The sequence below is a fragment of the Chiroxiphia lanceolata genome, chromosome 8 (genome assembly GCF_009829145.1).
Source record: "Chiroxiphia lanceolata isolate bChiLan1 chromosome 8, bChiLan1.pri, whole genome shotgun sequence".
Taxonomy (NCBI): domain Eukaryota; kingdom Metazoa; phylum Chordata; class Aves; order Passeriformes; family Pipridae; genus Chiroxiphia; species Chiroxiphia lanceolata.
Genome location: NC_045644.1, coordinates 32,357,067 through 32,382,970, shown reverse-complemented (window position 1 = coordinate 32,382,970; position 25,904 = coordinate 32,357,067). Strand labels below are relative to the sequence as shown.

The 25,904-nt window shown below is 39.9% G+C and overlaps 1 long non-coding RNA gene across 2 annotated transcripts in view; it reads right to left on the bottom strand.

Moving 5' to 3' along the window:
• LOC116790415 overlaps window positions 1-25,904 on the bottom strand; it is a 181,472-nt gene that overhangs the window by 741 nt on the left and 154,827 nt on the right. The gene's annotated exons all lie outside the window — the stretch shown is intronic.

The following is a 25,904-nucleotide window of genomic DNA, read 5'->3' as shown; positions in this document are numbered from 1 at the left end:
ATACATAACTGGGAACAAATAAAAGCATATTAGCTTTATGGATCATCAGGTCTTTTAGGGAATGATTGATATGAGAACTGTATTCCCACTGAATCTGAGCTGTATTTTGGTTTTATTTGTTAGGAATTTCCACTCCTGCTAGGATGAGCTTGGTGCACTACAAACAGCACTTAGTGACCTTTGCCAATATGATTTATATTGCTACATAACTAAAAAGCAGTAAAGCATATGTGGTTCCCCTATCTGTATTACAGTCCTCGTCGTTGGTTTACATTTGCTAGAGTTTAATTAAGTGCAAAGATAGAGTTGATGATTTCTGGTGCAGCAAAAGTTTTATTTTTTTCCCGAAAATACTGCTACATCATCTGATTTTACAGTGGAATAGTTGGCAGCTACTTCTGTAATTTAAGCATAGAGTTAAAAATATGAATGTTGTTATGCTTAATTAGATATTCTGTATACAGTTTTTCTTCATCAACTAATTTATACACAGATTAGGGCTGGTTTATTGTGCTATTACATATTTTAGATATGTAAAAATACATTCGATCTGAAAGAAGACAACTTGCAGTTAAAAGCAAGAAGAAAATTAATCTGATTAACTGCAAGTTATTTAAATCAATAAAAATGCAGCTAAAAAAATACCTCACGCCAGGATTATTAGCCAGCAGTGATCCTGATACAGCAACAGTGGTAAAATGTTCCCTCAGTGATCTGTATAACCATGGAGTACTGCAAGATTTTAGCTCCAGCTTAACCGAGTTCATCTGCTTCTTTTTTTCCTTTTTTTGTTAATTCTACACACAGTTAGTCTGCAATGCATCTTCATGTTTTACATTACTGGATTCAGAGACAGCTTCTAGCACATGTTAATGCGTATTCTTAGGGAAGAAGTGTTTACAGTATGGGTACTGAGAAGAGCTAGACTATGTTCAGCTTCAGAAGAAATTCTTATCCCATGATGTGTGGTCACCTGTAAAGTACCCATCCCACATATTTCCCACGGAATATCCACCTTGTTTGGCAAAAAAAAGGTAAGAATTTGAATTTTAATCAGTTTTTCTGATAAGAGAGTCCAATTTGAGTCCACCATGAGCTCATGAAGGGGACTCGTCCTCAGGCTCTCATTCCCACATCCCATCCCATGCAACACTGCTCCCACCACCTCGTCCCTGCCCAGACCCACCTCTTTTCCTGCTGTGACCCTTCCTGCTCCCTGTCAAAATCCCTGCTCTCCTCACTACCCTGGCACAGCCTGCTCACCCTTCCTCTTCCCTCTCCATGTTTTGGCCATGCCACGGTGCTTTTCCACAGAGCTGTCCCTGTCCCAACAGGACTCTGCCCTCCATTTCTGTACTGGCCGCCTCAGCACCTGGGGCAAACAGATTTGGGCTGAAACCGCCCAAACCCACAAATAACCCAACACCAGAAATAAATCACTCCCTGAGGATAGAGAAGGGGTGGCCCTGAGGCAGCTCCAGCCCACCTTACCAAGGAGCAGCCTGCCCCAGGTGTCCCTCCAGGGAGCCCCTCCCCGTGCAGGTGACATCCCCCCTCATGCAGGTGAGCCCCTCCCCGTGCAGGTGACATCTCCCCTTGTGCAGGTGAGCCCCTACCCACTGAACTTCCAGAAGCTTTGGCTTCTCCACCCTCTGGGCACACCAGTCACCTGCCCCGGGAAGCAGACGCTCCATTTTTGAGGCACCCTTGGTTCAGAACTGCACATACACACACAGACCCCCAGGAAAATCCTCACTTTACAGCCCCTTTCTTCACAGGAAAGGCAGCTCCATTTTGGGTCTGCCCTGAAGGCTCGATATATCTGAGGAAATACTGCCCCTAAACACCACACGGTACAATACACCAAAGGAAAGGGGTTTGTTGCTTCACATCAGTTCTCTTCTTCAGGTTTTCCCTTTGCTGGATGCTATTTTAATAAACACAGCCCCTCTTGTCTTCCCTAACAGCCTTTTTTTCTCTTAGAGATTCATAAGGTTTCCATTCTAACATCAGGAGCAGAAAGCCAGCCCAGCACCCAAGCCCAGACAGAGCTTCAACATCCACAGAGACTCTCCTGACAACGTGAAGAGGTGGCACCCGAAGCTCTTAATACTGCTGACACTCTTTCAAACAAGAAAAGCAAGTGTTCCACAAGAGAAGGAATTGTCACTGGAAAAATTAAACACAATCCAGGCTTAAGCTTTCTTCCCAAATTTTCTTGATTAGGCATCAAGAAAGTTATAGCGCACAAATTTCTGTGCTCCTGAGGACTTCTGATCTACTTATCACTGAAGTTTGCCTCTAACCCCAAAAGGGAATCTGTTCCAAGGAAGAACATGATGAAAAAGACCCCAGCATGACACTCTCTCCCATTTCCCATGGACAAAGGAAAGTATATTTGTTTGCACAAGAAATAACAAACCCAGCAGGCAGAAAAGTTTTGAAAGATGAAGGGGTTTGGCTTTTAAAACTCTTATTTTTACCCCATATTTAGTTTGCCTACCACATAAATTAAAAAAGGGACAAAAAAAGCAGGAGGAGAAAGAAAGAGAAACCATCAACCTAATATACTCCAAGGCAAATGGGTGCATCTCCCCTACCCCCAAATACCTGACGGAAGCTCTTTATTTTAGTATTCAGAGGAGCAAGGAATGGTGAGCATAACAGCTGGAAAAGGGATTGAAACCTGTTAGTACTGTGTGTGCATAACAATTTTACCTGTATTATTTATTACTGGGATATAGTTCTGTAGGTAGCATTGATTTCTTTTGTTTATCCAGTAGCAAATGGATGTGGACTAATAATGATTCTTCGATTAGACTGTGAAAGTTTGTTTTACACTAGCAATAAATTCTTCGCTTTATGTATGAGGTGTGTTTCCTTTTTGACAAGATTTTGATCATGACAATGCAATTTGGACATTCAGTATTAGAGTTAAACTGAATCAAATGCTCTACTTGAGATTTTTGACTCATTCCTTGCACACAGAAGGGCCAAGATACAAAAACATTCAAAAGAATAAGCCTTCACACTTGCCTAGGTTACCTGGCCAGCTTTCCAAGAATGAAGAAAGGGCTACTAGACGGAGTCAAAATGCAGCTTTTACTCCTTTCATGATACCTTTTCTTTAATCAACATGGAGAAGCTGGCTGTAACAAGCCTGATATATTATCTCTATCTCTTTGGGTGGTGTTTTTTTCCGTTGGTTGGTTTTTTTGTTTTGTTGTCCACAAAGTGTTGTATTTCTTATATAAGAAATCTCAATCACGAAACAAAACTGCAGAATCTTTGAAAACAGATTTTTCACACTTAGGATTTTTCCCTCTAAGGCATATATGTTACCAGTAATAACATCTTAAAAATATAATAGCAAATTTTTCAGTGAACTTTTTTGCCCTAATTTTTTTAAATGATTAAATCCCATGCCAGCAACACCAATATATATACCTATGGCAGTATGTCTACACTCTATTACTGGCAATTATAAATGTCACTGTAAACAGAAATTCTCCCCACATTCTTGCCATATAGAATATGGCAAATATGAGATTTTCAGAAGCCAAGCAAGAGTATTTGTTTGGTCTATGAAAAAGAAGGAAGGTGAACCCCAGAGCAGCAATTCACCCTTGCCTGGCAAATGATATCTGAGACTTATGGTTAAATACAACTTTGTTATATTGTACCTTTAGAAGCACATGAAAGCTCAACACAGTAAGAGCAAGTGCAATAAACCAAGTATATAACATAAGGCACAGCTTATTACATTGACATTACTATTACTATGGGATCTGATTTTAAGCGTGATCTGAATAACTTCTGCCTGAAAGTCCCCTGTTGACAGGGAGCTCCATTGTACCTCTTATCCTTCTGATCACACTTAATGGAACAGTAGTGAAAATCAGGAAGATCACAAGACAAAAACAAGAGCTGGCTTAGTAATTGTATCTCCTGGGACTCCTTTATGTTTTACCTTAGGAAGCTACAGGTCATCACCATCCCTTTTATTTCCCTTTTTCTTGTTTGAGCAAACATTTCTACCTGCCAATTTGCAGGCATAGTGATTCCCACAGTTACCGTTTTCTGTAAACGTAATGGCTAAAAATCAATAGTCGCTATAATTCTTTCGAAGTTCATTATAAATTTCAATGCAACCAGAACTAGTTAAGATCCCCTGGCTGCAATGACTCAACCACATGAATAAATCTAAACAAATGAATAACTATTCTGGGGTCAATGCAATTTTTCACCAGTGTGAAGAAAGTCTCAAAGACCTTTTTATAAGCCAAAGATTAGGAATGAGGTAAAAATCTTCCTGGAAGAACAAACACCTGTGTATATTCACTTATTCACTGCTGTAGTTTTGCTCTGACCCATTTTCCAGGAACAAAGGTTTAGTCCTTCATAATTTCTATGCTCCTACTATCCCCCCATCCAACTCCATCCTCAAGAACGCCTCCTACCTGTACTATTTATTTCAAAGCTAACACTCTTAACATTGGAGTAGTATCTTTCCAGTTTCACTAAGGAGCCTCAGTTATCTCATTATATATCCTATCTGTGGGAATAATACGTGTATGTTACCTGAAAACATTAAACTAAATGAAGTTGTTTTCCTTATCTCTATGTTTTTGTTTTCAAACATGGGGGCACAGGGAAGGGTGATACACCAACTCCAGCAGCACAAATCCCAAAGGTTTTCTTAGCTCATGGCATTCTTTTTAGCTCTAAAAAAACCCTTCCCAAAATGCACTACAGAATCTCTGGGGAAAGCAAGCATCCAGGATAAACTAATAAAATGGCTTGTGTTTGTGCTGCCTTTTACAGATTTGCTGAGCAGCAGCAGAAAACACTTGGCAGCGCTAATCAGCTCTGGTTTGAATCCCAGGCAGTAGAGAAAAAAGAATGGCACCAGTAGGGCCAGAAAGCACCAGGTAGTTCTACTCAATGACTCTTTGCATGCCATCTTTTTATCCTGCCAACATTGTCCTTTCCCATGAGTCAACCAATTGAATGAGGGTTTTGTGGGAAACATGAAATGACAAGGCAAATTTGTTAGGAACGCTAAAGGCTTCAGAAATCAGTGGATGCCTTACACATATATGTTGGCTCCCAAAGCTTTGCATATCCTACATCTGGCTGAGAATTCAGTTCTCCAAGAACCTCTTTTAAGTAAGTAATTACTGTTACCAGTTTTATGTGTTCTCCATAGTTTTCATCTCATGTCAACAAACACTTTTTATGCTTCATAAATTTAATTTAAATACCTTCTCAAATTCAGTGTTTAACACTACTATTTTTTATCTCAAATATTTTAGTACATATTCTTTTTCTCTTAAAATTCACTAGGACAAATCGGGAAGCATCAGACATCACTCCTGCCATGAATATGATATATTTAACTATCCTTACTTCCCTTTATTATTCTTTCAGTTTAGACAACAGCACATCACCTTAAAGTGCTCATATGTTCAGCCAAAAATTCAGTTGGGTTATTCAAGCTATCACACTTTTGCAAGGTTTCACAAAACAGATCTTTCACAGTGAAGAGGAAAACATCCTAAAGTTACTACAGGAAACAACTCCAGATCTTTTCCTCTGGTAGATGATTTAAATTTCTAACATTCCAAGTTGCAAGCAACATCAGTTTAACAGGAGTCAGGATGAAAGCTCTCCTTTGAAAAGGTTTTCCATAATTCTCCGTTTCATGGCTGCTGATTTCCCTGTGCAGGTGGAGTCCCCACAGAACACACCAAACTGCCTGGACCTCTGGCCCCAGTTCCATCAGCCTGTCCAGTCACACACCACTCAGCTCCGAGCAATCAAGAATAAACAGACCCACTGTCAGCTGGGATTGCTTTTCCTCCCCTCCTAGCACAGCAGCACCAATGGAGCGTTCCCTGAATAGGCTGGCATGGTATGAAAGCAGCTCACATAACATCTAAAGGAAATTACATGCACAGGAAAGCCAGGACAGGGCTCTTGAGTAACTGGAGCATTCCATGAAAACACTGTAAACAAAGTACTTCACAATACCTTGACCCCTTCCTTCTGCTTTGTAGTTGGATATAATCAATATACCACTATCACAAGGACTAAAAATGTGACTGCAAATGTCCTACTGGTGTCCTAGGCCATTCTACAAGTGCCACTATGGACCTGTGCTTTTAGACTGCCTCAGAATATTGTTATGAAGTTATTTTTCTAAGTCAGTATATTAAAGAATATAATCTACAAAGACCTTTAAAATTAAAGGCATTAAATGTTAGGTTTCTGAACTAAGAAAAAAGCCTTTTAAGGCTGAGAGAAGAAAAAAAAATTACAAGTAGCAATTTCAGAACCAAGGTTTCTGTTTCAAAAAAGCAATAAGCATTTAATTACCACGCCCCTATTGTCTTCAACAAAACTTACACTGTAAACTGCTTGTCAGTTTTGAGATGGAAACTGGATTATAATTTTCAAAACTTCCAGACTGCTCACTAAGAAAGATCATTAAATTTACTACCAGGAGCAATTTAATACTGCCCCACTTCACAGTGCTTGAAAGTTCAAAGAGCCACTGAGTTTTACCAAAAGTCAGGTATTTATCTCAGTGAACAGGACAAGACTCTTTTTCCCCCTCTCAATATTTTATGAAGTTTACTGCAGAAGAACTACCATTATAGATACATCAATAAATTCATTCCAGAGATTACAAATAAATTCACAGACACTGTTTAAAGCTCGGTTTTACACTGACTACGACTATGTTACCCTGTGTTTTTATAACTCAGAAGATGGTATAAATGCAAAGAGGCTCACTCTTACTATTATGACAATGAAAAAACAATTCTTACAAACGATTGAAAGAGTAATGGGAGAGAAAGAACTTTAGACAAAGGGATGATAAACTTATAGCGTCATATATACACACTGTCACTGACTCTGTGTTGTTCTATTCTGCAGCATTTTATCTTATATCCACTTGAAAGGCCCCAGAGTCAATCTCTGATGCATTTTTTTTCTTTGCAAAATATTTGTTATAGTAAATGCTGGATTTACCTGGATGCAATCCAAAATGATTGAGGAATTTAATAACAGAAACTGCAATTTGTAGTACAGTGATTTCCTTATAATTAACTTTGCTATACATTCTGACAGGCAGTCTTTAAGATCGAAACTATGACATTTATCAATACAATTTTAAATTATGCTTACTGATACTGATGAAAAATGGCTCCCCATTGCATAGCCTTCAATCCTCACCGTCAAAATAACAAAAAATTTGCATGTTCTTCTGTCAGAAACCTATCCTACAGAATTCTTCAATGTTCCTCCTGGTAAAACAGCCTTTTTTTTATACCCAATTCTGAAATTCTGTACAACACATGAAAGACTTTCCTCCATGCCATACTGAAATACAGGGAGCCTTTTTGCTCTTATAAAGCCTTAACTATTTTCACTGTTATGCTATTTCAACAAACTTAGGGTTAGTGACAGCAAAGGACCTGCAGACAAGAGCTAGAAGAGGCATCAAATCACCTGCAAATACTCTGCAAGAAATATGAAGTGCATGGGCAATGGAAGTCTAAATTGCACTGGCTTGTCTGGGCTGCTTGCAGGACACAGCCTGACCAGACTCATTTGTCACTTGAGATCCAGCAATATCGTTCCCTCTGCAAGTCTCCAAAGGAAGGCTGAGGGAAGTAGATTTACAGGTACCTTCAGAGGCCTTGCATGGCAGCAGGGATGGCTCCACAGTGGCAGAGAGCATTTTAGTTTCTGTTAGCACATCTCAGACACTATTCTGTGGGCTGGCAGAGATCACATGAGTGAGAAACAAACCATCATCAACTTCCCACTGTGCAAAATAAGGCAAATGAAAGCAAAGTGTTGAATGCAAATGTGAATGCACACTGAGCTTCAGAAAGTTCATGTGCTTTTGGCTTAGAGTTATAGCTAGACGATAATGTCTCCTTTATTCCTCACACCTCCACAGGAAAGCCAGGTAGTAGTAGCTTCAGATATCTTAAATTCTGCCTGATAATTTTCAGTTTTCACCCCCATCGAGGCTACAGTGTCAGAAATACCAGATACAGACTTATGAAAAGTTCACAAGATTTGTTTAGGGATATTATAATCTGATTATTTAAACACTGTGATAATACTTAAGAGAGTCATATAACAATCCCCTTTCCTGTTCTGATCTTAGTGAGGAGATCTATACTTTAATACCTTGATATATCCCTTAATACCATGATGCCCAGACTGCCATGTGTAAAACAAGGACCATAGTACCCAACTGCACAACTCAGCAGTGCTTCAAAGTGGTATCTAATGCAAGGGTTCAAAGTCCAGGAGTACTCCAGGTACTACAACCAGCAGCAGGACCCAGCTCTGGGCAAGGCAAGGCACAGCTCCCAAGGAGCTGGGCTTCCACACCTGCTAGGGCTGCACAAAGAACCTCCACATACAGCAAACTGGGTGACAGGGTGAGGCATGAAGGAGGGAAGACTAAAAGACTTCACACAACAGCTACAGGTAAATGTAGTAAATGATACTTAATGACGTGCAAAGAACTCAGTCAGTACAACATCAGCCTCTCTGCACCAGGGAGATACCATTCTGTCACAAGCTGCTACAGTCCAGAAGAGCAAAGCAAAGATCATTTGAAATGTTAAATTTAGATTATGGTCCAGCCTACAAAATCCGAATAGTTCAGAAGAGAAACCTTACAAATGCACTGACCCAACATTTGGCTTTTATGGAAGTAGCTTCAAAAAATTCCAGATATCCTTCACATGTTGTACTGAAATTTTCTAAGTTGACTTTCCTCAGTGAAGTCATCTCAGCTTTGTTGATTTGTGCTTTGTTGATTTGTGTGATGATCTTATTTCTTCCTTCTTTGATTACATATATTGTCTAGTGGCTTTGCTTACAACACTGACCATTATGAACCACCTGTGCTCTGTGGCAGGTAATTCATTATACAATAAATCATTTCAAAACACCTGAGTCACAGAAATGTGATCATCTGTGGTTTAGCATTCTTTTGACCCTTAAACTTCAGATTTCCAGCTACAGTTCACTTTGAGAAGCTACAAGATTTGGGTTTCACTTGGATCTCGTTAGAAGAAACTCAGTATTTTCACTGAAGAACTAGAGTACAAGAAAGCATGATCTCCATGGTAGTTACAGAGTAGCTGAGAATGCTGCTAAGCAGTAAGATTTTAACACTCAAAATGTCTGGGCAATTGAGATGTCTCAACAGCAACAATTAATTTTAAATGCCATCCTACTTTGAAATGTCTTGGCAGCGTTCACAAATATGTGAAAAGGCTACAACATGTAAAGGTTTAGATGCCGCTCAGATCTAAGCACTTCAGTGAATTTCTGTTAAATCATTTTGCTTTTATGCTGCTCCCATCCCAGACCAAATCTGGCTGAGCTGCTCTTGAAAGTAGTTATAGCTAGGAACTCAGAGGTATTTTCATAAAGGTATTTTACTTGAATTTCAAAATAAGAGCTGCCTCAACAACAATGAAATAGGAGAAAAAAAGCAAGCTGCAATGTTCCTAATTACATTTGCAAACAAGACTGGATGAAATACAAAACACTTGTAGTCCTGGTTCTAAACAACATTTTAATCAAGATATAAGGTCATCCAAGAAACTGCCTCTAGATAACAAGGGAAAATTGGAAAGCAAAATGCATGACATTTCAAACAAGTGAAAATGCATCAACATTTTATCTGAAACTCTGTCAAAATAAATACAAAAAAACCCTCTCAAACTATCAATTATTTCAGGTATTAAAAAATTAAAAAAAAAAAAAAAGGCAAGCCTTTGGTTTAGACCAGATGGGTTCTACATACAGAAGGTTCCATATGGGGCTTTTATACTGAGTCCAGCTTAACATCCATTTGAAAAATGTAATGAGGGAGCCATTACACAAAGTATTACACCAAGGTCCTGGCCTGTTTGCCTTTCTCCTTTCTTGCCTACCCTCTCTAAGCACAGCATCTGAAAAATTCTCCAAGTAAAACAAACTGCCGTCCCAGCTTTGCTGTATACAACCTGCTTCATGAAAATTATAATACTAGTGGTCACCAGATTGTGAAATATTTCTGCATGTCACACACTTGGTCTGCTGATACAATTCATTTTCTTCTGAAAATGTACATTTTTATTAACACTGACTACTTGGAAATACCTGTAATTAATATTGCAATTACTTGTAGAAAGAGGCAATATTACTATGTTATTTAATATATTCTGTTATATAAAATATTCGAGACTAATCAGGTTTCTGTGAAAATTCATACTTCTGCCACCAAATATTCACATGTTCAGATACACCACTGCAATATAAATATCACAAGATAATGTCCCAGGTAATTTATAGCAGGATCCTTAGATATGCTATCAAAACAGAAGCCAATTTACATTTATGGTTCTGGAATGGTATACCAGGACTAATGAGCACAAAGGCTGCAAAACTCAAATTGCTCTGTCAGTTACAAGATATTTCTTAAAATTATCTCTTTCACATGCTACTAAAACAAAAGTGAACATCCTGTGATACCTAAATTGCCTTTGACATCCACTACTACTGGATTTTCACACCAGTTTTGTCAATTTTTTAAAATGAAAACCAAGTGCACACACTCACTGCCCCTTATCTGATGGTATTTAGAGACAGCCTTGTGACAGTGTACTCTCTCCACAAAAACCTCACTTAATCCTTCTCTTCATTCCAGTTGTTCCTGACCAACTCAGTCTCACAGCCAGCACAGCATCGTGACAGGAAAGCCCTGCTTATCCAACCTGATTTCCTTTTATGACAAGGTAACCCACTTGGTTGATCAAGGGAAGCCAGTTGATGTAATCTTTTTGGATTTCAGCCAAGCTTTTGATCCTGTCTCTCCCAGGATACTTCTGGACAAACTGTCCAGCCCACAGGTGGATAAACACATCATGTGGTGGGTGAGCAATTGGCTCATGGGTTGAGCACAGAGGGTGACAGTGACTGGGGGGACACCAGATTGCTGACCTGGGGTTCCACAGGGCTCTATTTTGGGCCCTGTGTTCTCCAATATCTTCATCAGTGACTTGGATACAGGACTGGAAGGGACACTGAGCAAGTTTGCAGATGACACAAAACTGGGAGGAGCTGTTGACTCCCTCGAGGGCAGGGAGGCCCTGCAGAGAGACCTGGACAGATCCCAGAACTGGGCAATCACCAACCATGGGAAGCTCAACAAGGGAAGTGCCGGATTCTGCACCTGGGATGGGCCAACCCAGGGTGTATGGACAGACTGGGGAATGAGAGGCTGGAAAGCAGTGCCAGGAAAGGGCCCTGGGGGTCCTGGTTGATGGCCAGTTGGCCATGAGTCAGCAGTGCCCTGGCAGCCGGGAGGGCCAACCCTGTCCTGGGGGGCATCGGGCAAAGCATCGCCGGCCGGGCCAGGGAGGGGATTGTCCTGGGGCAGCCTCACCTGCAACACTGGGGCAGTTTTGGGCACCACAAGAAAGATATTAAACTATTAAAGAGTGTCCAAAGGAGGGCACTGAAGAGGGTGAAAGGCCTTGAGGGGAAGCCATGTGAGGAGCAGCTGAGGGCATCATCATGGCACAATAAGCTGTAACAGTGGCAGACCAAGCTGTTGAAATAAAAATGGATTAGTGTATTCAAACAATTTGGAAATCGTGGTATCCAGGGAGAATGAGACCTCTGCTTATCCTAACAGGTAAATCATTATCAGGTTATCTACAACTCTTGTTCAGGAACTTGTCTTTCCAATTGGCCCAAGTTCGCAGAGAAACTGAAGAGCACCTCTTTATAAACAGATTTCTGTTCTCCTTCTGACTACCATCTGAGTGTCTGTAGCTGGTCCCAGGAGGATTTGGAAAATTGACTCCCTTAAAGCCTGTGATCATTTTGACCTATTAGTAGTCTGGCAGTTGAAAGTGAACTATGGTATCGTCTCACGAACTCTCACTACCAAAGCATGCAGACTTGATTTGGGCCAAACTTGGGCCAAATGGTGAGGGGCACTGGAACAAGTTGCCCAGAGAGGTTCTGGATGCCCAACACATGGAATTGTTCAAGGCCAGGCTGGATGGGGCTTTGAGCCACCTGGTCTAGTGGAAGGTGTCCTTGCCTTGGCAGGGGGTGGAACTAGATGAACTTTAGGATCCCTCCAAACTCAAGCCATTCTAAGAGTCTGAACTCATTCTAGTTACGGATGGAGCTGCTTCACGCTGATGAATAAGCTGATTATTGCAAGCCAGTTTCTGCCCAGCTATCATATCCCACAGTTAGGTACCCTGGCAGGAGAGAACGCAGACAAACCCTCCATGAATACAGCACCATACCAAGGTCCAGCCAAGTCTTTTCCATCTCACTATCAATTTCTCAAATCCAGTTCTCACTGGGACCATAAGAAGCCCAAACAGGAGAATGCAGAAGCACCTCATGAAAAATCAGCCATTCCTTAAGAAATGAGAACAAAATAAGCATCTGTCCATGACACTAAGGTGAACTGCACTTTTGCTATACATAGTCCCTTATCCTAAGCATCCTTATGAAACAACAATTGTGGTGGATTCTCAAAAATCTAGAAAATAAACATACTCTGGGTCCACACTTCCTGGTCTTTCCAGAGAAGTCCTTTAGCTGACAAAAAACAACACTGAGCATTCAATGACTTAACAGCCTTCCTGCCACTCAGACACTGTCCTTGCTCTTCCTTAGATGTCATAAGCACTCCACAATAGTGAAGGAAAAAGGAAGGTGGAAGAGCAGCACCGATAATAGCAGGAATTTTCACTGGCAATATCAGGTCAAAGCTTCAGTGAAGTCTAGTTTGTTTGAAATACACAAGGTCATTTTAACAAAGTTATTGTACCACTCAAAAATAATCAAACGATATAGCCCAATCCTAAGGTCTGACTGCACAAATATGTAATCTCTAACCAAATTCTTCATTTAATACATAAACACCGCCTGATTTCATCGCAATTTTTTTTCACTAAAATAGTAAACTATAAACTCTCCAGCAAATTAAAACTATTAAAAATTTAAGTGAGCACTAAGTCAATATCTTGGTGATACAATTATGTATTTTGAATTAGATGTTCACAGTCTGCAAGAGAATTTATTTAGACCAATGTATCAGCATCATCAACAAAAATATTCATCATAATTACCACTTTCATCTGGCAGAAATTAGTAGCAGATGTTATGGAACTTTTCCATGTTTATATTCATAGATGCTTGACATTCCTCCACTGAGTTCAAAATAAGAAAACATACTGAGAAAGAACCCCATGTTTTGAATCATAATCTGCACTTATTTTCGAGTACCATCTTGGACTTCAGCAGCCACTGCTTTTCAGACTCAGTCTTCAGCAAGACAATTGGCACCACACAAAGGATATGAAACACTAAAATGGAACACTGGCTTACAGGTCCATTACTCCCAACCACTATAAACATTCCCTGGACACATATTCCATAGATATCATCCACTTCACACCACCATAAGTGTCAGTCCTACTCTGCAGCCCACTGGTAACCAGAGGGTTAGATTTTACTTGTAGAGTAGGACAGACCTTTACGTACAGCAAACTCTTCTACATTAAAGAATATTTTCTTAGCCCAGCCACATTTACAACTACAACCACTTACTGAGTAATGATAACATTTATGATTTAGGATGGAGAAAAACGAACTCTAAAACCAATATACACAAACACAAAAAACAAACAAACACCCATAAAAACCAACCAACCAAACAAACCCCCATGGCTGCCCAAGCAAAATTATCCTCCTTTTTTCTGCTGGTTAGGAATCACATGGCTCACAGAGGTGCCAAAATTTGGGAAGGGCAGAGAGGCAGTCTCATATGTACCTGCACTGCAAACAGGTGAAAACTAGTGAAATGCAGAATCAGATGATGAAACTCAAACTTCTTAACATACCTACAGGCTATTTTTGCTTTCACATGAGTATATCATCCAGGAACAAAGTGCTCTGAAAGTGGCTTTTACGTCTTTTCTTCTTCAAAGGATTAGTTTCTCAATAAATTGATTTGCTGCATTACACCATGAGCACTCAGGCAAGGGAAGCAGCAGGGATCTGTGGCAAGGAGCACACAGGAGAGAGCTGCCTTTTTGTGGGAGGCTCCATGTGCTTCCACTACCTCCTGAGATGCAGCAGACAGGTATTAAAATGCAAAGGACCCAATTATAAGGGTGTAACAGGAACAGACAGATTTCTTTCCACATCTTTTTATTTCACTTTGCTCTCCCTGATGATATGAATTCTTCAAGACTACACTATTGTGTTTTTCTGGTTTACTATCTGGCACTCTGCTACAGTCCAATCTAGTTCCAGACTGGGTAGTGAGAGGACTTCCAGCACACCCACAGAAGAGGGAAGGGAATGCTGCAGTGGGAAGGGGGATAGGGTGGTGGGGAGGAAAGCCAACCCCAAATCTTAGTTTTTGTTCTCCTTCAATTTAGGCAGGTATAATTACCAGCAACCTAAAAGATACCTAAGAGACAAAGAGCTAGAGAAGGTGGCAGGAGAGACAATTGGAATCACAAGATCAACAGTGTCACTCTAGTAAGGCATTAAAAAGAAAGCCATGGTGCCTTGGATAAAATACTACCAAATCTAGCCCATAGGTAGCAGGATACTGAAAATGTCCTGATGTGCTCTTAACTCCTGTTTTACAGCACACAACACAAACAAAGAACCAGATCAAAAGACTGCATTGTACAAAAAAAAATATACAGACCACATAAACTGGTAATAAACCTGAAATATTCATGCAATGTCACTCTGTCAAAGCATCTGTTTAGTCTACCAGCTAAAGCACTAGAAAGAAAAAGCCCACAGCACTGCAGTACTCCCATTTATGACTGAAAAATAGAGAAATACAACTATTTTCATCTTATTGAAACCGTGTATTTTGCTGAAATTACAGATAATGATACTTTAACTAAAATACAGTGAGGAAAGTATATTAATTTAGGTGTGATTATAACCACAAATAGTTATAAATCTGTACTTGCGGTTAAATATTCCTGAAAACAGATATAAAATGTCACATCTACTGACCTAGACTATGTTGTCTAATGTAAAAGTAACTGGATATCAAGATAGAAAAATAAAAAACTTTGCTGTATGTGTATCTTTAAGTATGTTTGACTAGTTAAAATGTAGCTACATTTAGAATTTTTAATTAATGGTGAATAATAGCATTTTTAATCCAATATAAATTGTTACTGAAAACTGGGAACACATGGAGCTTTGTGTTGTTGGTTTGTTTGGGGTTTTGGGGCAATTTTTTTGTTTGTTTTTAATTAAAAAACCCCATAGCCCTCCTTGCCAGCATCACTTGAATTACTCCTCAAAGTAAGTGGGGAGACTGTTCCCATCCCCAACAACTCTTGCTATTTTAAAGGTAGAGAGGCAACAAAGCTCTTCAAAAATGCACAGCATAGCCACAGGCTTTTATCACAGCTCTTGTAGGTCTCCTGTTTAATGAAATACCAATGGAGTGGAAGGTAATTATAAACAGTAACCTGGAGGGTATGAGAACAGGTACCAGTTTTACTGTTCTCAAAGCCAGCTCAGACATCTAACAGAGAGATAAATCTGACAGAGCGTGAGCATTGTATTGTTAACTATTAATATATTTTAATCAATGTTTTCTAGATTGTTCTGGGAAAATGTAATGTAGCAGGGGAAGGTAACAATACACTCACATATCCACTAAGCTCAACTCCACTTTTTATACAATGCCCCTGAACATTTGTCTATAAACAGTAGTTTTTACAAACACAAAAGTAAAAGCATCTCATGTCTACCAGCAGCTATATCCATAGGATACCTCTGCTGCCTCTGGAGTTCATTCCTGATTCACAAGGCAAGAATCTCTTCCTTCCTCAACTATGTGCTATTTATTTGCCCTTTACTCTTCTTGCTGTTTTCAAACCCTTAAGCTGCCCATAGACAGACAGACCCAGTAGGATGCAGGGAGACCCACAAGTTTTCAAATAATTCATCTCTCCAATACTCCTCTTTTTAATCAAACAGTTTTCTTTTGCAATCAAAGAGTTTCTTTTTGTACCAAGTGAAATTTTGAGTAAGTTCTTTGTTAAAAAGCTTGACACAGAACAGACATGAATTGTCTGGCCTCCCTAAGGACAGCAGGAAAATTACTTCACGACAAATACATGAACAGGATGATGAGTGGGTGGGTTACATATCATGGCTCTAGAGACTCCAAGTGTTTCATGAATATGAAGAACCAAGTACCACATTAACAGAGCTTGTCTTGTATTCCTAATTAGAAGGAATATGGCTATTCCATTCAAAATCAGTGTTAGAGGGCAACAGACAAACCAATCATACATCCTAGAATGATGCACTGCATCAGGCCAGGTAAAAGAACAACACAACCACAGTGAAAATGAAAAATAGGAGGCAGTTGTATCTTAGGGCCTTACTTACTTGGCACAGCACACGTGAAATTTCAGCTCTCATTCTATGAATTCCTGTTAAAAAAAAAAAGAAAAAAAATCCTCTCACTTTAACTTATCACCACTGAAGTACGTGTGCACTTTGGGTTTTTTTGACAGCTGTTTCCTCTTGGATTCAAGTATTTGCATTTCCAATTGTTTTTTGTCTTTCCTACTGGGTAACTACTTAGCCAGTGTTAATCAGGTTGAGGATTTGCATAGTTCCACTTGTCTAAAGCACAGCTGTTCTGGCTCACACAGGTACCTCCCCATGCAAGCTGAGCAGGCAGAGCGTGGCTGAGCAGATCAGAAAAACTAACACACAGTCCACCTTCCTCAGAAAATTGAGGAGTTTGGGCCAGTGTGCCTTGTGAACATCCTGTGCGCCTCAGAACACAGTCATGCACAATGTCTGCCCTTGATACACAAGAAGGGAGTTTATAACTATATAAATTTTTCACTGTCATACACAGCAGATAGAAACAGGAGATGAAAAGGAGCCTCAGGAAACACATATCCATCAGAACACAGGCTCCCCAGGGCAGATCCACTGGCCCAGTAGTGCAAGGTAAAGAACAGACTTCTCATCCTGACAGGTGGCTCTATCCCACAGGACACCAGCGCACGCTCACGCTGTGCCACGCAACACCCCACCTTAGGGGAGCACAAATAAAAGCTCCCTGTACTCCCCTGAGGCGCTCAGTGCCATGCCAGGATACCTTGGTTCTGACTCTTGTGACTGTGCAGTCACTGCTGATGTTGCAAGGAGTTCAGAGATCCATGTGCCTTCCTCTCCCTGCTCACTGCTCCACGTAATCCCTCAAAGAGTTATTCCCTCTGTTTCACCCCTCCATAATGAGTCTTTCCATATCTGAGTTTTCCCTTCACTGCATGCAAACTGACATTGTTTAAAATCAGTGAAGCAGAGAATGCAAAAGACTGAAGTAAATATAGCTAGAGCTAGACTGCTTGATTTGGCTTCAGAACCGGTGGTGGAGAGACAAAGTGAGCTGTGAAAATTATACATGTTACAATGCTAATTAAACCTTGTCTCTTCCATCTCATTAGAATATTTCAAGTTTACAGAAAACTCTGTAGCTCATACCAACTTCGGAGCAATCTGTCACTTCCAAGCTTCTCAAATACCCAAGTATGGAATTTTTAAGCCTAAATTTAGTCACCGGATCTGAAAAATTTTTTATCATGAAAGGGATTCTGGAGGAAGCTTCTCAATCATAAATTAGAGTCTGGGTCCAGGTTGAAACAAAGGACATCATTCAGGAGCAGAACTTGTTTACTTAAAACATCCCTACATGGGACCTGTTCTGAGGCACACATTCTCACATATTTAAAAAGAGATGTAACATTCAGGGTTGATCAGGCAGGAAATGCAGAATTACACCAAGCCTGTTAAAACACCACATTTTGGAGAACTTTCCCACACAAGAACAGAAAGATTGTACTGTTTGGGTTTGAAATACTAGTAAGGCACATCAAATCCCATAGACAGAAGTTATCCTTAATTAAGCAGTACAAAGCCATCTGTGACAGCCTAGTTGATAAATCACAGCAGAGGGACTGACTACAACTACAGCAGTAGAACAACAAAAGTCTTAAGTTGTTGGATGTGATCAGCACCCAATGACAGAAAAGAGCATCTTGCACGTGTAGAAGAATGACTTGGTTTTGCTGCTCTTTAGGACCACTATCACCACAGAGCTGAGAGCTGATCAGAAAGAACCAACTGTGCTCTAAGTAAATCTTAAAAACAATCCATGGAATGTCTTTGTCACATATTAAAGAATACTAACAGCTTACATTGTAGCTTATAAGTATCCTGGAGAAAAATTATGGAAAGTATTCATGGACAGGGGCTAGAAAGGACTGGATTGTAAAGGAAATTCTCTCAATCAATGAAACTGTAAATGAAACACAATAATAAAAGTCCCCCATTGCTGAAGCACACTTATTTCCACTGAGAAAACAAACCACTGTCTTTAAAGTTCTTTTCTACTTTTGAGTTTTATAAGGTACTTCATTTCTGGCAGTATACCTTTTGCTAACTCAGCTTTGCTAGCCTAATTGGAAGTTTTCAAAAAACAGCAAAGATGACCAGAATGCAAGATCAGACCCCTGAGGAAGAGCTGGGAGCTGGCTGGTAAGCCAGGTTCTGAGTTTGGTCACCTGAATTAAAGTTCCCACTCCCATTCAACAACTTTGTCACACCAACTTTGTCACTGGACACAAGCTATGTTGAATGTTTGCACAGCAGATGAGTCCATCTAGAACTTGGGTAGTTAATGAAAACCAGTTCTACAAACCTTCATTAGACTCGAGATAAGTGAATTTATATGATTTTAGTAAACAACACTATATTTTTTAAGAGTTTTATTATTGTAAAGTAATAGAAGTTTTGGACATTTAGAACTTCAAATGAACAGGAGTTTCAAACAACATCAGGCATTTGAAACCTTTTTCTTACTTTCAAAAGGGAACAACTAGGCACCTACAGAACAGTCTTGTTTAAGATGCTGCTTAAATTATAGTCATATTTTATGCATAGTGAAAAGCTGTCAATTTGTGACCTCACAGATCAGAGAGCCAGACAACTAAGGCTTTCGCCTATAATGAATTGCAACAGATGGATTTAGAAACAAAATGGTTTAGGTCTGGCTTTAAAATTAAGTCAACTATGGTTTAACTTGTCTTATAAAATGTGAATCAAATTATTTTGTAGTTTTCACAGTTTGTTTCACTACTCTTTTATCACAGTATGTTCAGACTGTTTTAATCAACATCTTTCTGAAAGCCAGACAATGTTCCTCCTTGCTACCACATCACTGTTCATGACTCTGCAGTGGAGAACACAGCAGAAGTAGAATTTAAGGCTGTTGTGGTGGAGAATAGCAAAACCTAGCTTTCATTTTCAAAGTCACATAGACAATGAAGCACTGACAGATACAAAAAAACCAAACAAACCAGCCTTTAGGGCCTGGCCTCTCAACCTTATCCACCCACACGGAGTCTTGGGTGCATGTGGGATGTTGTTCAACTCTAGGTCAGTACTGTTGTACAGTGATTTGTACTGACCAGAGCTAGAGCTTTGGTCATCCAAGTCCACATTTTCTTTACATGAAAATCATAGTCAGTTTGAAGAGTCTGGGGGAATAACAAGGGGTTGCTACAGCTAAAAGAGCACCCAACTGGAAAAAAACAAAACTCCCAGTGATGCACAGAGCAGACCTAATTTAGTTTTCCAGTGGAGTTAAGGCCTCTTCCTCCCATCCCAATCACATCCATATGAATAATAAATGCAAGCAGAGACTGGGGCAGGAGAGACACCTGCTCCCACACTCACCCTGTGCCAGAAGAGAGAGGACACAGTGGAAAGGGATGTGAGGGGAATATTAAGAGACTGCTGTTATCCTTTCCCCTCCTGAAGGAAGCGGACGAGGAGCTCACACTGCTGTTAATATAGACCAGGACCAACATGTTAACATGGGGCTAGTATTTAATGGTTACCTACCTGTTTAAATTAGTAGAAAGTTGTTGATTTACAGGAACCAATGACCTGTTATTGCACTTACAACAGAAAAACACAAACACGACAGAACCCATCATGACCCCTGTATCAGGTTTATAATTACTCACTTTCAGGAAGATACGAACATGAATATATAGAAAGTGTATTCAAGCTAGAATTAAATTAAGAACAACACTCTCCCTTGGTGCTGTTTCCTCTGCCGGAAGTTAAATATATCTTCCTGATTGCAGGCATAAGCACACTTGCTCAGACCTTCAACTGGCCTGATAAATGGTATGGTGGTTTTCCAAATCTACCAGGACAAGTCAGGTGACAAATGATTTCCATTAGCTCCAGGAGAATGGAAACAAAACAGATCAATACAAATGATTTGCAGCAAGTTCAGATCATAAATTTCCTTTTGCCCAGTTCCATCATTTTAAAATAGAAGCATTCTCCCTACACAATATGAAAAAAGGCAGCAGTGATCCAGAGATTTGATCATTCCAGTTACGACAAACTGCTCATGATTTCAGCTTGGAGTGCTTTTTAATCAAGCGTTAATTATACTCAGTGATACATGACAGTATTATTTTAAAAGATGACAAACAATAAAAATTGTAACGACCATATTATTTTCGGAAAATGAATTAGATCCTACAGTTATGTAAAAGCCATAACAGTCCTAAATTCTACTTTTACTGTACCAAAATTACCTGTTATTTCGCTTTTGCCCTTCATCATTTTTCTATAACCATTTCTAAACCCTGCTGGTGAAGGATATTTTGGGGGTCCCCAGTTCTTGTACCTTTGAGATCAAACAACAGACTTTGAGCCTGCATTGCAAGGAATGGCTTGCACATAGTTCCTTGTTCTTCATAGCTGGCTATATTAGCTATCTAACTAGAATCCCAAAATAAACTCATTTACTGTAATGTGGAGAGGAGATAAAGTGATTTATGAATCTGCTCTTATGAGTAAGTCACCTGTACTGATGACATAGACATTCACAAACAACAAAAAAATTTCAGTGAGGTGGGAAAAAAATTAATTGCCTCAGTGCACCCCACTCTACGGGAACATGTTTTGGAGACAGTTGCCTTGCAATTAGTTGATGTAGTGACAAACAAATCCAGATGTTTGTCATATGCAGTCTCATTCTCTCAATAACTCTGTACAGTTATCAATATCAGTGATGTCTCCTTACCTGGTTCTGATCCTGAGTTCACTCTCATACATTAGTTAGTTCCATGTGTTGGTTCCCAAAATTAAAGGGAAAATAAACTTCCCATAGAATTAAGTCTCACTCAGTTTCGGTGATTTTCCTTTACCTCTTTTATATTAAAAATAGCCATAGTGTTGTCTACTCTCCTATACGGTTCTGAATCATGGGTCATCTACCGCCACCACCTGTGTCTCCTAGAACGCTTCCATCAACGCTGCCTCCGTACAATCCTTAACATCCGCTGGTCAGACTATGTGACCAATACATCTGTACTAGAGCAAGCAGCTGTCACAAGTATTGAGGCCATGCTGATGAGAACACAGCTGTGCTGGGCAGGGCACGTCTCAAGGATGAAGGACCAACCACCGCCTCCCTAAGATCCTGCTCTATGGTGAACTTGCCACTGGCTGCCGCATGAGAGGAGCCCTGAAGAAAAGATACAAGGACTCCCTGAAACAACATCTCAGCCTTGGCCATATTGATCACCATAACTGGTCTACTCTGACCTCAAATCGGGAGGCCTGGAGACACAGCATCTATAACGCAGCTGTCTCCTTTGAGAACTCACGCAGGATCACTCTCGAGGAAAAAAGGCAACGCAGAAAGAACCGTGTCTTGCAGATCACACCATCTAAGGAGTCTTTCTGCTGCGCCTTTTACAATCGGATATGTCTGTCATGTATTGGCCTCATAAGCCACCAGCGTGCCTGTAGCAAATGTGGATAGAGCCTTCCCAAATCTTCATTCGCGAAGCCTAGCCATGATGATTAAAAATATATATATATAGAAGGAAAAAGTTGTCTTTCTTTTTTCCATATTAATACATCAGCAATACCTGTTCAAAATATCTCTCCTCTTGGCACAAGGGAAGGTTGACATTGCAATTTGCTCCTTGGGATGGTTACACAACACACTGTATGAGGGCACATCCCCACCTGCCTTGTCACAACACTTGTCCGTGTCTCTTATCTCTTTTTATTCACACAAACAGGCCATTGGGAGAAAACAGATCTTTCCCTGATATAAAGCAATGCTACCTTTCCATTTTTGTACTTGGCAACATAAAGCAAAGGATTGCTATAAATCACAAGTGGATTCAGCTCGGAGTTGGGATCCTATTTCTGAAAACAAAGCTTAAGAAGAACTGAATTGAATCAAAACAGCATCATGGGTTAGAAGATATATATCAAGCACTGTAGGCTATTTGTACATACTAAATATCTATCTGGAGGGAAAAAAAGTCACCAAAATGTGATTTAAAAATTCATTTAAGTAAATTAGAGCTGTCTGAAAGCTAATTAGAATGAAATGGCCTCTCTTCAAAATAGAAGAATAAAATAGTAGAATAAAAAACCTAAGAAAACACATATTTTCCTTTACTCAAGACAGCATTTCACCAATACTGCACAATGCCCTGTGCCATAAATTACTTCAAGTACAGAGCACCATTTCTCCATAAATACTAAAAAAACCCAAGTTCATAGATACAGCACAAACTACACTGGAGGGTAGGAAGCAATTATGTGCTGCCTGTCAGTATTATTTTGGAACTCCCCTTCCATCCTCATTCACCCCCGGTGCATGTCTTTGTTCAATCCAATTTGAGTCATTTTGTACTATTTTAAAGTCGTGAGCTCAGATTTTTTTTTCAAATTCCTAAATAGATCTAGATCACAGAAATTAACTTTTTGCCACTCAGCAGATATATACTGAAAAAACAGTTAACCCAGTTCGCAGTATTTCATCAGTTGTTTTAAGATCTAGGAAGAAGGATTTTAAATCAGTTTTGCAAGTGTCAGCTCACTGTACCACACTACATCAAGAAGACTGAGTAAAATCCAACCACATTGAGCATTTGAGAGGCAGTGACTGCATTCACTCAACACTGTTTAATAGATAAGAAAAGTAATAATGAATTACTATGTGTATTCTTATGCCTATATGGAAATAAATGCAATATCTATACCAGTAATGCTATCATACTTCACAACTGAACTGTGGTATTTTTCAGCTTTAGAGAGGGGGGAAATAGGACAAAACCATTGACAGAAAGGACTGCAAGAGGCTGTCTGTCAGCTTTTCTAAAAGCCTCCATTAGGCTTCCACCTTCTCAGGAGGAAAATAAGAGAAAAATAGACAGAAAGAAGAGAAGTGCCTCGAAAATGGTGAGCAAATGGTCACTTTAGGACTGCAGCTGTTTCTCTCTGCAGGAGGCACGGACAAGATACTAGAAGAATATTTGCAAAGATGTTCAATATGGAGAGAAATACATAATGTGTGATCTATGGTGCTGTGCCTTCCTCTTAAACAAATCCCATTCCCAGATGGCCTGCAAGATATTAAACTATTGCTTATGTTTGCAGTTCCAGCTGGAGTCTGTATATAAACAAAACTACTTCTGTAAGTCTCTTCACAGTTCAGTAGAATGTTTATTCTGACTTTTAAATAAATCCCTTGAACGACATTAGATATATACGAAATATATCAACTTTCAGCATTAACTATCACTCCACTGCAGAGTTATTAAAAAACTAAAACAAAAATAAAGCCAGGAGAGCTTCCCTTGGCCCAGCCTACTAAAAAGAAAAATCAAGGGAGTTTTAACTGGGTAATAAACTGCCCTCTGTGCCTCAGAAGCCTCCTCCAAACACCAATCCAAGAATGAAAGCAGAAACAAAGATCCAGTGAGCCCAGGAAACTTCTCAATTTGAAACAATTTAATAAATAACTTTACTAAATATACCACAAAGGATGGAGCCTTTGTTATTCTAATTGCTTGCATAATCTTTAATCAAACAGCTGCACCTAAAAAAGAAGTGTGGAAAACCCACATCCTGCAAGAGATATTCCCTGGGTTCAACACGTATTTGCAGCTGTTCGACTCCAAAGCTTTTCTATGCACACACACAAGGGGAAAAAAAGTGATGTCAGAAGACAACATTGAGAGCATGGAATTAAAAGGCAGAAGAACGCAAAAACTATACTTGGGATAGCAAAACCTAGAGTAGGTGAATAAGAGGAGCAATGAGCTGTCCCTGCTGACACTGCTCTCCCATCAGCAGCACTACAGCCCCCGTGACAGAAGCAGCTGCCCAGTAGGTCACAGTTCTCCACGCTAGGGGGACTGCAGGAGAGGAGAAAAGAGTTTAGACCTTGTAACCAAAGACAAATCATTCTCCATGGCTTCGTTAAGTGTTGAGACCTGATTAAAACAGGCAGGTGCTTCCTCCCAAGTGGAATGGAAAATCAGGCCTGTTAAGCATTGCCCTCCTTCCCTACTACAGTCTGTGTTATGAAACTTTCAGCTGCATCCCCTGGGCCTTCCAAAAAGCATCATTAACATTTCTGTGGTGTGATCTCTGAAGGTCTTTTGCTTCCTGTAAACCTCTGATCCTGCTTTTCATTTCTGCCTTTCTGAATTCTGGTAATCCATCTGTTCTCTGCTGCTTTCCTTCATCTCTCCTCAGAGCTCTCCAAAAAGAAGACTAATTCAAGGCATGGAATTTCACACACACAGTACTTCTGCGCTCACTTATTTGCTGACAGGAGTTCAAAGCCCATTCCAGGATTTGTCCTCCTTAATAATACATACACATGGAAGTGATGCGCAGGGAAAACTGTGCAGTTGCTGCCCCAGCTATGAGACAGTGCCCATTCTACCAACCGGGTGTTAGGGGGGTTCCTTGACAAGGGATGAAATGCAGTGTTGTGTTAAACTGTTGTATTAAATTGTTCCTCTATTTCTTCCCTTCCCTTTCTGCTACCTTGTCTCCTCCTCTTTTTTCTGTTTCTGAGGTTTCGTGTCTACCAGTCATCCTTATGGCTGATGTAGCCCAGAGAGCTGGTTTTACCCTTACCTTTACCTTACTTTTCAAATTTTTTTATGATGGTAGCCTCTCCTGCTCATTTCACAAATTAGTATAACAAACCACTACAGACATGATAAATGGATAACAAAGATTAAAAGAACACAGGGATTATTCTACAGATGTTTTTCTTAAAGTAGTAAGTCAAATAAAGGCCTCCATCAACAGCAAAATCTGAACCCTAAGAATTGCATTTAGCAGTACAGATAGTGTCCATCCACTTTACTGGGGTTTTTTTTAAGTATAGGAGTTTAACTTTCAGTTTATATGCATAAAAACCATTAACATACTGATACAACCCATGCTTCTATTTTTCTAAATCCAACTCTACAATATATTTACTGCCTGTTGGATATAAGTACCACTCCAGGCACCTGATTGTCTCCATTTTCCTTACACCTATAATATGGAACTCTTTTAGCATTTGCTGCACTGCTGAAGATGATTGAGAACAAATACTCTAAAAGCTACGACTGATTTTGCAAGAGTACATTTAGTCATTATTTTAAATGTTCTCGTAACCTTACTGAACTCAGCAATACATTCCAAGTTCACTTTTTTATCCAGACTGCCGCATCTATTGGTTCTTTGCCTAAATCTGCACACCTCTCCCATCAGACAGGGTTTGAGATGTGTGCAGCCTAAGGACATGAAGAAGCTGAGAAGAATGAGGTGCTTCATGCCTTGGCCTTTCTGGTAGCTCTAGTGCAACACACCCAACTTCAAATGAACACTTGAAACAAACAAAGAAAAGGCCAAAACAACAAACAAAAACCAAA